This window comes from Geospiza fortis, unplaced genomic scaffold (assembly GCF_000277835.1).
Source record: "Geospiza fortis unplaced genomic scaffold, GeoFor_1.0 scaffold403, whole genome shotgun sequence".
Taxonomy (NCBI): Eukaryota; Metazoa; Chordata; class Aves; order Passeriformes; family Thraupidae; genus Geospiza; species Geospiza fortis.
The window spans coordinates 2075018-2090251 of NW_005054336.1; the positions used below are offsets into that span (position 1 = coordinate 2075018).

At 40.1% G+C, this 15234-nt stretch overlaps 1 protein-coding gene across 2 annotated transcripts in view; it reads left to right on the top strand.

Moving 5' to 3' along the window:
• Positions 1-15234, top strand: part of LRRC8D (leucine rich repeat containing 8 VRAC subunit D) — a 39835-nt gene that overhangs the window by 16458 nt on the left and 8143 nt on the right. Inside the window, exon 2 of one of the 2 annotated variants that reach the window (XM_031057905.1) lies at positions 3695-3761. The exons of the other annotated variant lie outside the window; for it this stretch is intronic. The gene's annotated coding sequence lies outside the window, so the exon portion shown is untranslated. The remainder of the gene's footprint in view (positions 1-3694; positions 3762-15234) is intronic. 2 annotated transcript variants of the gene reach the window in all.

Here is a 15234-nt window from a genome sequence, read left to right on the forward strand (position 1 = left end):
CAGTCACCAAAATCCTGAAAAAAATTAAGGCAAGCAGGACTCTGAGATGTAGTAAAGCTATGTCTTCAAAGGCATCTGCTGCAAGGGGGATGGAGACAGTTCAACCCATTATGATCCTCTGCTACTCCCTAGCTCCTTCCAAGTGCTGTCTCCTGTTCCTTCTCTCAGCAGCAGCAGCAGAGTAGTCAGTGAGAACTGCTGTGCCCCTTGGGGACTCCTGTCCTGACACGTTACTGCTGTGTGATATTGCAAAAGTAAACGAATTAAGAGCTGACTAACTGATGTTTGAAAGTTAGTCGCTTGTGGTGAATCATTGTCAAACAGGAATGCTTCTAGAAATCTTGCTTTAAGGATTGAGGTGAGGGCATATTCCATTGAACTTTTTCATCAGGTAGCTAGAGACAAGGACAGGATCTGTACTGACAGAATTGGCAGGCCATATCACACCAGGCAGTGTGGTAAACAAGGACAAAGCAGCTTGGACACTGGAATCCACACAGCCTGGTGAGCTGTAGCAATCAAAGTTGCAATTTGATATTATCTGTAATATCATGGGGCCTGCAGGTGCTGTACTTCAGTGTAGCAACAGAATAGGAGCTTGGGGAGAAGACTGCTTGGGGTACACTGAGTCAACAGCTGGACATGACTGCTGTCTAGCAGGGCAGCAAAGGGGCGTAAGTGGGTGTAGAAAGGGCAATGGGAGGAGGAAGGTGAATCATGTACAGTTCTGAGATCAAGAGGAGCCTGTTGACAATGAGAGTGAATTCACATAAGTCAGAGAAGGTATTTGAAGGCTGACTGGTGTTCCACAAGGCGAGCCTGAAAGGCTCATTCTGTTGCTGTGTTTGTTGTTTCTTGATAGATAAGTGGAGGAACTTAATAATTGGTGGGAAACACCTTCTGAGGGAGAGCACACTGGAGGCTGAAATGCAAACAGAAAGAGGCCTGACGCAGAACTGATGGCTGGGAGCTGCGACCAGGCAGTTGGAAATAAGTGCATTTGTAATGGTGAGAGAGCGTAAGTGCTAGAACAAATAAATAGCAGAGGAAAGTGGTGAACTCCACCCAGAATGTTCCCAGGGCTGAAAGATTTTCTGGAAGTGTCCTCTGTGCTAAGTACAGGAATTATTGAGAGCAGTGGTATGCTATGTCAGACTAACTTCAGTAAATCATGGATGGGACTATACAAACCTGCAAACCAAACTGTTCTTCACATGTGCTTCATAGTTGAGCTGGCCTCCCTGCTAGAAAGTATGTGCATATATATAGCGTGTGTGTGTGTATAGTTCAGGAGAGGCATATACATGGGTGGTGCCTCTTGGCGTGAGATACGTAGCTCCTTTGTTAAATATTTCAAGAGCAACTGAAGGAATTGGAATCCACAAGTGGTGACCAAGAGTTTCCTAACCACGCATATGGTTCTTCATGGGCTCAAACTGGGAAACATGACTGCGTTTCCACTCTGCTTATGCTGGGAAATAATTGCTGTCTGCAGGGCGGACTAACTTGTGTGTAATGTTGTCTGAACTCTTCTCTCTCTGGAACTGACCTTTCTTGCATATAACCAGTTTGGAATCTTTGTGCTGCTCTTCTCTTGCAAAGCAGCAGCTTAGATCTTTCTGTTCCTCTTCTTCAAGGTGCATCTAAAGGAGTGTTGAGGAAAAGTAGAACGGAATGGAGTAAGTGCAGCAGCAGTCTCACAAGCAATGAGTTTATGAGTAATGTTTGGGGGGGTGGTTGGGTGTGGTTTGGTTTTTTTTCTTTTTTAAAGTGGACAGAGAATTTCTGAAACTCACTGCTGCACGATACCGTTACGGATAAGAATTGATAGGATTCTGGGAAGGATTAGACGCCCAGGAAATTATTTATTGAGTTTCACATAAATCTATATGAGTCTGTTCTGGGCTTATAAAACAATTGGTAACAGTGGGGTCTAATGTAGCAGATTGATTATTGTATAGCTGTTTACTAGGAAACTTCTTTTGCTGTATCTCTTTTCTAGCTACTTTCACAACAGGAACTGGTGATTCAGAGTTCTGTTTCTAAGTTTAATATGAGAATTATTCAGGCATAATTCAGGCTGAAGGAACACTGAGGATGTGTGTATGAAGGGGAGGTGGTGATAAAGGGAGAACGCACCCTGTGTGCTAAAATGTGTTATTGTGCCTCTGATTGCAGGGCATACATGCTGATACACAAACAGAATATGCATGGATCAGAGTAGCAGACTGCTTTTTGAACACTCAGCTTTTCAGTGACAATACTTGTACAGCATTTCTCTGTTGTATGATCTGCAGGGAAAATGAGGCATCTTTGAGGACTGATACCATCAGAAGTGGAGAGAGACATAGAGCAAGGAGATTTAAGTTATGGAAAGAAGATTTAGCTGTGTTTTTGTCAGGCAAAAGTCTTCAATTTCCTTTGTAATAACCTCTCAACACTTGTTTTGGAGAAAGCTTCTATCTGTTCTTAAATGCAGAGTTACAGATGCTGTAATTTTCATTACTTTTTTCTTTTCCCTTTTTCCCTTCCCAAGGTTACATGTAGGTGAGACAAGCACACCCAGAACTTTATTTGGTGTGACAGTTGCATCTGGTAAATAGAACTGGACAGAAAGTATTGATGGGAAGGTGCAGGTACAGGCATAATGACTGTGAGGGCTGTTCCACTGTTGCTTCCCTTTCCTGGTTTCCAAGCCCTGGGGTAGCTGCTGAGCACTGTTAGCAGTGTGTGCCTCAGTGTGCTCTTGAGATGTCACTTGAAGAGCAGAGAGCTCCTCTGTGTTTGTCACTGTGTCCACACAGAAACACATGTATGTGATCAAAGAAAGGTCAGCTCTGCATGGGTCTTGAAACCCACGTCTGTCCACCACCCAGGTCTTGGTGGAAAGCAATCTGCAGGATTATAGAACATGAGAAAAATGGTGATGTAGTTCAAGTTTTAAGACTTGAGCAGGTTCAAAAGATGAAGCATTTTAGCCTTGCTGTCCTTGTAGATGGGAATGTTATTTTGTTGTCACACCATTTTGGCCCAAAGATGGGGACCAGTGAGCAGACTTTGTTTGAAGTTCTTTGGAAGGATAAAAGGAACACATCAACCCTACCTCTACAGGCTGCCTTTCTATCTTAATGTAACACTAATCTGGCAAAGAATCAAGTAAGGATACTGGACTGTGAACAGAGGAGAACACGATGTTGAAGTCATAGATGCTATGAATTGGCTCTTAAGAGCTGCATCAAGAAACACAGTGAATTGTGATATTTTGTGGCTTTTGTATGACTGCCATATTTTTCCCTGCATGCAGTCATTCCAACACAAGTAAAATTCTTTGTTGTAGAAAAGCTAAATATTTTTGAATGCTGAGTCTGAAACACAGATGATATACTGCAGCAAAAGACTCTCATGGGATGTTTTTACGAGATGGCTTTTATTTGTTAAATGAGTTTTCAGTAGTTCCTCAGTACATGCTATTGTATTGTTTGTGTGATGTCTTACAGTGTCACTGGTCTGATCTGGACTGTGATGACTGAATAAATTGCATCATTTGCTGACTGTGGAAAGATGGCTTGATCTGTAAGACACATTTGTATATATGTGCATTTTGTAATGTAATAGTAATCATAAATTAAAGATGTTCAGTTAATGCCAAATGCGAGCTGTATTCATAACTCTTGCTGTTCTTGTCTACCCACAGGAGTTCCAAGAGTCAGAGGGGATCATACAGGAAACTGAAGCTGCTTTTGTACTTTAAGGGGGGGAAGGTAATGAAATAAGTTATGTCCTCTCAGACGTCTTGAAAATGGAGACTTTTAAGTGGTCTTTGGGCTTCTACCAAGGAGCATGCTGCTGGCATTTAGGTTTTGTGCATTAGAGGAAATAAAACACTAGAAATCCCTTGGCTTTCATCCACAGAGAAATAGCTATACTTTGCTGCTGTGTTTTGGCCATGTTGTGTTTTGGCAGGGTTATGGTAATTTATGATTTTATGTCCTTAGAATTACTAAGAAGAAGTAGTTTGCCCAGAAGTGGTTGGTGAGAGATGGTGTTACAGTTGGCAGGGAGACCTCCTGTAGGAGTTGGAGGATCAGCCCCTGTAGTGTGTTGTGGCTTTGACAGTGGCAGATGTCACAGAGGAGGACTGGAGAAAGCCATAGTTAGAGGCTGTGGTGTTGCAACGTGGTTGATAGTTCCTTGCTGATCCTTGCCTTGGATGATAGAGGTGTAGACCTTTTAATTAAAAAGCTCAAGTGCAAGTCTCACTGGGAAAAGTTGAATATTTTATGTTAATATGATTATGATTTTCCTCATTGCTAAGAAAACTTCCAATTTTGAGTCTGTGTTGTAGTGAAGATTTACTGAGATATCTGTTCAAATTGCAGCTATTCACACACAGCGACTTAGAGGCAAGAAATCATTTTATGTAAGCTAATTTCAAGTGGTGCCATCCTCACATTATTTTTTTGTTAACTGAAGACAATAAAGATTCTCTAATAAATGAGTCATAATAGCATTATTGCTCTTATTTATATAACTTGAGATCTTGTAGTCTAATCCTGTTGGCCTTTACTTCCATGACTGTTTTAATTTCTGATGGGGATTTTGTTTCTGTTTTAAACCACTTCATGATTACTCATTTCATACAGTCAGTTGTTTCTCCCCCCTTTAAGGGTAGAAGTAAAACTTTATTTACATCTTGCTTCTCATAAAATTTGACAAAGCAAGGATCAGTGAATAGGGCTGGCTTCAGCAATTGGGTCTATGCAGGGCACTAAGGAGCACTATACCCAGACCAGCTATGTGTGGAAAACTTGGCTAAACTCCCAAAGGAAGAGTTGCAGTAACTGGAGAGAAATGGTTTTATTTGTGAATTGTACATCTGAATGGAAATACCAAAATTCCCTCCTACTTTGTATCTTTCAATAATACATTTGTTCAGTCACTTTTCATAGTAGAGTTGCATGATAAGGATTAATTCCAACATACTGCCAATACTTGAAAACTTTTTTTATGATGACTTTACTTTGTGATTATCCTGAGGTCAAAGTGTTGCTAATGTAGAGAATAAAAGATTTATTCCAATTTCTAGCCCATGGCAGAAACTTAAAGATTCTTCCTCTTCATAACTGGTCAGTCGTGAAACTCTGCCTTCCTCAAACACTCTGCTGTATGAAATCTGATGCAATTCAACTGAATTTTTGGGCCGTAATCCTTTTGAAACAGGATGACACACTGTATAATGCAGTAGGGCTTTGCGATAGATTAGGGAATTGAACCTTTTATGCACTATAAATATCAAGTCCTGGCGGAGTCTTAAGTCAAAAAAAATCACTTTTTTTTGTTTGTTTGTGTCAATTTGAAGAAACTGACCAAGACACAGGAGCTGGAGACGCAAGGCGCAGGGAACATCCAGTTCAAGTGTTGTGGAAGGTAGTGAGTGGCATCTGAGGCTTGGCACAGCGAGACACAGTGTCCCTGCTGAGTCAGGAGCAGGATTGTCAGAGTGCTCTGTCTCATACAGAATGCTTTAACCCAACAGGCAGCACAATAACTATTAGCCATGTTTCAAGAGTAGGCTGCAACAACAGTGCCTACTTATGTGTGGTGAGCAAGCATCCAGCTTTGGTATTGTCATCCAGGGCTTTGTCACACCGAACATGGACATGGCTGAGATATATGCAAGAATTTAGAGCTCACAGCAGTAGCACATCACCTGCCTTTTTTAGAGTCACCATTTTGGGTCTTACCTTCTAGGTCAGTTGGTGCTATGTGTGGGTGTCCCAAGCTTAGTGGTGGGAGAACAGTACTTCATCTGGCTTCCTAAAGCAAATCTGTTCTTGGGAAATTGAAACCAGTGCAGACTTAAAGGAATAATTACTTAAATTTTCATTAATCCAAAGTTGCTTGGTGGTTTTATATCTTAAGAGAAAGGGTTTTTCTTTTAGCCTTTGAGGAACTTGAAACTGAGATTAGAATTGCTGTTTAGTCTAAAAGGGAACAAAAACTATAGCTGAGTTCTGGGCCTTGATAAAATTTTTGTTATTTAAAAAAATATGTGCCCCAGGCATGATTTGGCAGGCAGAACTCTTGGTCAAAGACAGGCTGTTACAAAACTTTATCTTAAATGGATGGTTTTGGTCTGACCATGACAAATCCTAAACTCTTGACTGATGGCTGATGGGTATGTAGTCATATGTATATTATTGCTGCACACCCACATGCATAGGCAGTTGTCCAAGTGTGTGATAACAGGAAAATGTAAATAAAGTGGTTGGCTAGTTGTCCTAATGTTCTTGAGTAGATCCTTGTGAAAATAATGCCTGTCAGACTTACAAATAGGTCTGTATGGAAGATGACTTGTTTTCAGCTATGACGTGATACAGGTCACTGTGTGGCCAATTGTGGCCATTTTGTGTTTTATTCTGTGTTGAGTCAACAACCTGAAATGCAAACCAAGAGCTCAAATAATCCCTGCTGTCCCTGGTAGTTGCAGGATGTCTCCAGGCTACCCTGTTCTGGGAAAGGTGTTTGCAGGCTCCTGCCACCTGATCACTGTGAGTGCCTGGAGATCTCTGCATGCCTGGGAGGAGAACCCTGTAGTTTTTCACTCTCTTACCATCACCACTGCACCAAACTGGTGTTTTCTGGTGTTGTTACCAAATAGAAACTCATTTTGCTCTGTTGGTCCTGCTTTGTGCGTAGGTAATGCCTAGTCCATCAAACATTCCTATAGAAATACTGCTGCATGTGATGTTGAGAGTTTGCCTGGGACAAGTTCTTGTTCTGCTCAGGACACCAGGGCAGTCAGGGGGCTGGAGTGCACCTCTTTCTGAAAGCCTTGCATTATGCTTAATGGAAGTCACAGTGAGAGCCAGGATGCTGAAATCACTAATGTACTTGCACAAGCTCAGACTTTCCATTTCCACTTTTTTTTTTGAGATCTTAGCATGTTGGTGGAAGGGCTGGAAGGTGGTTTAGAAGGTAAGGACCCTTCTTCTGCCAGATCAGTATGAGGTAGTGCTGTGTCCTGAACTTGCCTTGCTGATTATTCATGCTTGCACAGAATCTCCTGGGGACCTGGCTGGGGCCTGCTGAAGGATGTGAAAATTGCTTACAGCAGCAACAAGAAAACCTGATTGTTTTGTTTTCCTCCAGTTAGAAGGCACTCTACTTTTATTTCTGTAGCAGCTGGGGAGCAGCTATTGTGCTACCGTTAAGTGATGTGAAACTTGCTAAAACGAGTTCCAATGGAGAGCACCTGGGGTAAGGGGAAGCTGCCTCTGCGCTGATTTTCTGGTGTCACCATCCAAGCAGATGTTGGCTGTAAAAGTCAGACAGTGACATGGTACATGGGTGAAGGTGGCTGCCAAAAACCTTATTGCAAGTGTGTGTGGAAGCCTGGAGTAATAATCATGGAAAAGTCCTAAGTGCTGGAGTGATATTGTCTGTAAATGGGATTGAGTAAAATGCATCCTTTCTGTATTTTTATTTTACTTGAAGTGTACACTTGGCTTCATTCTCTATTTTAAGACAAATTCGACTGGAAAGGAAAGCTTCATTGTCCATTTCAGTGGAAAGGTAGATCTCAAGAGCTGTTATATTTAGTGCCTTACTCTTTAGATAGCATCATCCTCAAACGAGTGGGAAGGAGTATGGCTAAGTATATAGGAATGCTGTAATTGTAAAGGGATTTATCGGGACATAATGGTAAGCCATCTCAAAGATTGCAGTGCATTAAAATGTTAAATTTGATTATACTTTAATCAGGCTGTTATCCCAATTTTTTTTATCTTTTTCTGGAAGCCTGAGGGAGTTTGGTTTTTTGCTTTGAATGTTACAGCCACAAATGCTTATCATTGCCTAACAAATAATCACTTTTAGATTGTGAGCCTTCAGGGGCAAGGGTTGTCTGCCCACTCCCTGCTGGAGGGCCCTCAGTGCAGAGGTTACAATTCCAGCTGGAGCATTTGAGTCAAATCATAATACAAATTTAGCAATAGTAAATATTTAAATTGGAGGTTTTATGGATCTGTTAGTGCTGGTGAATGGCATCAAGCAATACAATGGAACCTTACTGAATGTTTTTGCAGAGCTGAAAGCTTTCCTGTTAGATCAGGAATGCTGTAATCACTGGTAGGACAGCAAGTCTTGGAACATTCTTTCTGTTCTTAAGGCAATGTTTTGAATGGTGTTTTGAGAAAATAGAGCATAAAAAGGAGAAGGAGGTGATCTGAACTCATCAGCAAAATTTCAAAAGAGCCCCCAGAAATGTGTTGCAGCGCAATTTCTTTTTATGTCAAAGTACTGAAGTACACACCCTGAACCAAACAATTATGGGACTCGATGGACTAAGCAAATAGCTTATCTCTTACAGAAAGCAGCTTAAGTTTAGAAGAGGAAAAAGAATTATAGTAAACTTAAATAAATCCCTTTGAGGATAAATGCTGCTTCAGCTGCAGGCATTTTTCCTGGCATGAAACCACTGGAGGTTCAGCTATTGGAAGCTTGGCAGGAATGTGGTAACATTAATAACTCATCCTTCATCTGCTGATCAAAGTTTTATATGAGAAGTCATCATTGTTACCCATCTGGCAGGATGTTGGAGGTGTAGGAGATCTCTATGCTTGATAAAGAGCAGGTAGGGTTGGCAGCAGGCTGTCAGCTGTGTGCTGCCTGCCCTGGATTGGGGCAGACATCGTGCTGGGGGTGTCAGGGGCTGCTTGGCTGCTACCTCGAGTAGTTTCTGTGACATGGTTTACAGCTGGACCTTGGCTTGAGCAAGGAAGTGTCCCCTTCTCCCTGGGGATAAAAGAAGCTGTGTGACATTTAAGTAGGAACAAAGTTAGACTGTTGTCCCATAAAGAGTGGCGAGACTGTGTATTTGAAAATTAAGGGTGCAGCCTATTTATTGAGCTGTAAACTGGCATTTTAATTTTTTCATCAAAGCAGCAGAGTGGGTAAAAGGAAAGGTGGACTTTGAGTGTGTTTTTCCATATCCTGATTCTCAGGTGGATTTAATGCACCTTCCTACTGCTCTTGCTACAGAAAAGCTCTTAGCAGAAACAGAGGAACTCCGATTGTGAGTAGGAGGCTTGTGTTTACATGTAGCTTCTTGTGTCACTGGGCACTTTTTTGTGTGTATGCGTATGTGTCATTTGCTTTTGTTATTTTAAGTTTTTAATTTAAGTGTGACCTTTCCCAGTTTGCTTTTAGCTAATGGGTATAATGAAAGCGCCACTGCAGATATTTGAGATACAGGAGCTTGTATGTGTGCAAATTTTTATGAAACTTCTGTTCAACATGTAACCCAGTGAGAGTCTGTGTTTGCAGGCTGAAGAGATGAACGAGCTAAGATAGGGAACAATGGAGCCTGTTCTTTAGTTAAAGGAACTTTTTGTCTGTTCTTGGCTCTAGATCTCCATGAGGATGCTGTAAATGTTCCAGTTCAAGGTTGCTCACGTGTCCATTGAAATAAAAGGAAGGAGACAGTATTCACTGAAAATCATTTACTTCAGTTACTCAGTAAACTTGCTTCCATATGGATGGGAATGCAGTTTAGAAATGAAGTAAAATAAGACTTTAGTACCATGAGCTAAGGTACTAAGGAGAGTTCATTTTGCCCTGAAGAGGGGCTATTAAAATCTGCAGCAGAGTGTTCAGCAACACATCTCCTTCTCTTTGGTAGGCGTTCCTCCTTATTCTTTAGGTACATTTAGGGTGTGTAGTTAGAGCTACTAATATATTCTGTAATAAGATTTGTATCTTTACATTCTGTGGCTTAAAATCACCAAACTATCAGCTCCATGTATGCCAGGTTCAATTTCTTACCACTTTGAAGTTGCCCTAGTTCCAGGTGAGTTTGGAAGAAGGAGACAGACTGGCAGTGTGTGTGGCTGTGCATCAGAGAATGAGTATTTTTCAGAGGAATTGCATGAGTTTGAGTGGTGTCTCTATCTGAGATAAATAATTTCGTGTAACAAGCTTTGTAGCCATGTGGACTTATTTATGTAAAGGGAAATTTGAATAACTTGGATGTAAACCATTTTTAAGCTAAAAAGGAAATAAAAGTTCATTATATTTTTTTACTTTTTTTCTCTTCCAATCCTTTAAATTTATTTTTAATTGTATTGCTGAGTTGGTTTTAGTGATAAAAAGCAGCCTCTAGGGACAAGAGTTACCAGATGTGCTTTTATTTTGGTGCAGCTTGCTTTTGCAACTTGATAAATTCCCAAAGTGCTCTGGTTAGTAGAAGTGCCAGATGTTTACTGTGTGCTCCTCAAGTTCTGATAGTGGTCATGAAAACACTGCAGAAACCTCACGGCCTGAAAGATAGGGGAACAGCAGATTTAGAAATGGCAAAAGGATTAAATATTTACAGTTGAGAGCAAGCAGCTGTTAGTTTATTGTGTGGTGTAACTTCTGATTGCATTGTACTTCCATGCCAGTGCAGGTTAAATGTGCTTCAGTAGCTTTCAGTTGTGTCTGCACTTGAGTAAAAGTGCTTGGTGTTAAACTGGGACTCCTGCACTAGGCAAAGTGAGAAGTTACTCATTTTCTGTGCTCTGTAGACACAGAATTTGCAAGCAGCAAATACAGAGCTAATTGTGTTAATATTTTTGGGGGTTTTTGGGGAGCTTTAATTGTGTTAATTTTGCATGCTTTGGGGAACTACTCAGAAATGTAAAAATGGGCTCCTGTTTTAAAAGTCATCTTTAAACAGACCTTTCCGGTCATTTGCAGCAAGGCAAGAATGAGGTAAGATTTGACAGTTTATTGTTAGGGAAATAATGGCTGCTAATACTGCTTTTTAAATATCACATTGATTACAAAACCATTTGTGTAGGAGTGGTGTATGGCACTAGACCTTCAAAGAACTGGTAAACAAGGAAGATTCAGTGTAAACACTTAAATAGCAGCATCCAAAAGTAGGTTAGAGTGTTACACAACCTGAAAAAGCCCAGCTTTGAAGGGCAGCATTTTTGAAGATTTTAAAAAAAGAAAAAAGTGGTTTTTTTATAGATGTAATTTTTGTAAATGGTACTAATTTGACAGTGATTATGTAAAGAATCTTATTTTTGTCTCCAGCTTACTGAAGCCTAATATTTCTTTATGCAGTCTCAGAGAAAAAAGATTTTCATAATTCTTTGTTTTGCAGTTACTGTCAGTAAGGTTTATGTTGTTGAGGTTCATGTTGAGGTGATGCTTCCTTAACTGGAGAATGTATTTGCAGACTATATCAGAGATTATATATATATTATGTATATGAATATATAGACATATAGAGAGAGAGGCATTAGATATCTGCTTTAAGAGAAAGTCCAAAATTATAGCTGTGCGGTTCAGGCAGTGGGATGGGGGAGCTGGGGAGATGGGCTAGATGTGGGGGATTTTGTTAGGTTGCTTTTGTTTCTCAAACAATGAGTTATTATTTAATTAAAAGCTATTGTAGAACTCTTGTTCCTTAGTTGAAATGTTTTTCTCTATAGGAAATATCCTTTCAGCTTTGTGCTCATTGCTTTTCCTTATCCAGTCATCATCCATTACAGGGCAGCCATACAAAAATAAACCAAACTAGATCTTGCAGATTAATTTCAAATGGGTAGATTTGGTTGCTGTCAGGTGTTTAGGGAAGAAACAATAAGTGGGAATTCTTGTAGAAAGAAATAATGGAAGTCTTTTTCTATGCAGTTTTTATATTAAAACTGGTTTTGATATTCCAGAGATAAAAGCACTGATCAGGAGGTATGTGATAACATAAGCCCCATCCTGGCATTAATGTTCTGCAATCCCTTCCATCACTGAAGTAGCTAGCACCAAAACATTTCCTATAGTAGAGAAATACTATAAAAACACCCATGTTGTGTTTTCCTGTGAAATGTTTCCTGGACTTTTCAAGCAATAGAGACACTCAGTGCACAAATCCGTGCTTAGCTGAATTTTGGGGGTTTGTTTGCAGGCTGGTTTGAGAGGAGGAGCTGTAGTCTCAGTTGTACCTCCAGCTGCTTTTGTAGCTTGAGTTGGCTCAGGTAGAGTAAAGCACAGTTATCCCTTGTGAAATAAAGCAGCAGAGAGCTAGGTCCTCTTAGCCAACCTATTAGCAGCTACAAACCAGGCTAGGGATAGTTGTAATATTCCCACCTAGTTCAGCCGGGCAATTTCCCTGTATTACTTGATCGCAAAGCCTACTGGTGGTTAAACCTTCAGTTTGTTTTAGACTTCTCATCTCAGAAACTGAATTACCAATGTGGAATTGCTCAGAATGCCTAACCTGATTTTTAGACTTTCCTGTATGTCTTTCTGCATTATTTCACAAGGATCTTGGGGCTCCTTATACTTGGTTCTGTGGAAAAGGAGGGAGGAAAAAGAGGATAGTGCCATCTTTTTGATGGCTGATTGTCCATGGAGCAATTGATACTGGCAGAGTCCTGGCTAACAGGAATCTCATATTCTATTCTTACCACATTATGGTCTAATAGTCTGCTTTAATAGGATATTACAGAAGTAGAAATGGTTGGTAGAAAGAGACAACAAAATATACAGTGGAAATAAATCTAAACTTATGGTCACTTGATCAAAAACAAGTCAGCAAAGCCTTTTAGTTATGGGAAAACTTTTCTTCTCCTTAATTTCCTGTGGGAAGGGAGAAAGCAATTTTGTTAGTGGTAGCACTTCTTAGCTAGAAATGTTGAGTTTTTTTAGGAAATTCTTTACCAGATGCAGTAACAAGGCGGATTCAAGAATCTTTTTGTTTCCTGAAACAAAGTGGACTTGTTTGGAATCTTGGGAACCTGAGAGTAAATGAGTGTATCATGTGCTACAATTCTCCTTTTATTTGTTTGTTCTGACTTTGAATTTGCTTTAACTTTAAATATGCTTTTAAGACAGGAGGGCCAGGGAGTTACAGGACAGACAGTTTTTATCTGTAAGTACAGGAAGAAGTAGGATGTAAATAAACATTAGTGACATACCAATCTGCTGCTTCCTTTTCTGCTAACTTCTGTATTTAAGCTAGGGCAGTTTCTTAGGAAATATCCCAAATATGTCCATTTTGTATTTCAGCATTTATAGTCCAAATGTGTCAGAAATTCACCAGGCTAATCACATTCTGATCTCTTTCTATTACAGCTTCTGTTTAAGACTAATTAAATTATTGTTAAGAAGAATGATTTATTAAATTAGTTGCTACCCTTGCTGATTTACTGCGGACCTATGACAATTCCATTGTCATTCTTAATTTTTTTCTCTTTATATTCCTGTTTCACTATAACTTGTATAACTGCAAAATAAACGAAATAGATTTCATTCTAGTGCTCCAAATTACACTATTGCACTACTTTCAGAACTTCAAGTTTTTCCACCTAAAATATTAGAAGGTAGCAAGAAACAGCTGTGCTTAGAACAGTTGCATTTATTTAGGCTAAAATAGTTTTGTTTGTTTCAGGAGAAAGAATACACCCAGTAGATAGCTAGAAGTGATAGATGGAGCTGAAAGAAGTTGATACTATCCTAGAACATCATCCATGTTACAGAACTGGAGAGAGGGTTTGGGAGGAAACAAGGTTATTTGTTAAAATTAAAGCCTTTATATAGCTGTGCAGCCCTAAGGATTGTACTGCAATATCTTTGAATTAAAACCTATGCTTATTAAAACTAAACAAAAATGTGCTATTTCAAAAGGAGTCTGTCCTGACATTCCGTATTGGGAATGAGAATTTCTCTTCAAGAGCCTCACTTTCCTAGTGTGGCTCTCTTTTGATCTTGGATATGTCAAAGCCCGGTTCTGCTGACCCTCAAGGTCCATTTGGTGCCTTGTAAGCCCTGAAAAAGGACTGAAAGAAGTGCATGTTTTCACCATGAGTATCAGGTATTTTAACATTTCAGCTGCACAGGACTCTGTTCTTCAGTTTGACCCATCTGCTCACAGATGTTTTCTGTGGGCTGTGAGTAGAGCATGCCATGACTGGTTTTGAGGGGAGATCATCTATGGCAGGGTGTTGCAGGCTCTGCCTGCCAGACACAGGCTGGCATTTGCATCTTTCTTATTTCTTTCCTTTTTCCTTACTTCCATACAGTGTTATCACTGTAACTTACAATGAAACTCAAAGCCCAATTTGTCACTCTTAAAAGGAGTTGAAAATTAGTGGTGAAAATACTTTCCACCTACTCTAAGGAATATTCCAGACAGTAGGTTTCAAAAGCTTTGAATAGTTTAAATTCAAAAGGAATAAAGAAAATCCAAACCCATTACAATACTGTACAGACCCGTTGTTCTGAGTGCCTCTTAATTGTTTGATTTCTAAGTGAGTGCAGAAATATATTAAAAGTTAACTTCTGTGTTATTAGTTTAGTAAAATCAAACACCAGTACATGTTATGATGGATTTAAGAGAGAAAACACCAAATTTATTTGCAGCCTGTCAGAATGTCTTATACGGTGTGTAGGTTTATAGTTTTTAATTTTGGTTTTTAAGACTCAGAACATTAAACATTTTGGACATGTAAGGAGGCAAATCTGTTTTCAGCTCTTGGAACTGATTTTTGCTAGCTAGAAAAAGGTCTGTCTTTTATGAGACAGCATTAGTAATGCCACAGAGGAGTTTTTTGTGTTTTATAACTGCTAATCTCTGCCAAAACAGGAGCTCTTTTCTGAGTATCAGTAACTTGAAAGAAAAGATGTGTTCAGAACATTGAATGTGGTGCTTCTTGGTGTGAAGCTCCTGTTACACCATGCTGCCTGCAGCCTCACAAAGAGGATTACTCAGGCTCTGTTGTGTCTCCTAACCTTTTTGGGAATGATTTTGTGTGTGCAAGACAGAGGTCTGGTAGAGGTGATTGTTAACTTTTTCTTTTATTGCTGTTCTTTCTAAGTCTTCAGCTGGAACAGCTTTGTGCTCTGTCATTTCTCTTCCATTATTTCAGTTGTTCAGAGCAGTCATGTCTCCAGTGCCTGGGTTTCTGTGCTTTATCCGTGTATTCTCGTGGCAGAAGCAAAAAAATCACCTTCTTTCTGTGAAAGGAATTCTGGAGGCTGTGCCCCAAACCACAGTGAAGTAACTTCCCACATAATTAGCTTAGTGCAGAGTTGAGAGAAAGGCTAGCCCCAGAGGAGCAGGCAGGAGCAGCTGCCCATGTTTGCTCCAGCAGTGAGCTGGTTCCTCCTTCCCAGCCTGCTTTCCTGCTCCACAGGACTCGTCCTTGTGTGCCTTGGCTTTGTGGTCTCCTTCTGAACGTGGGTGCG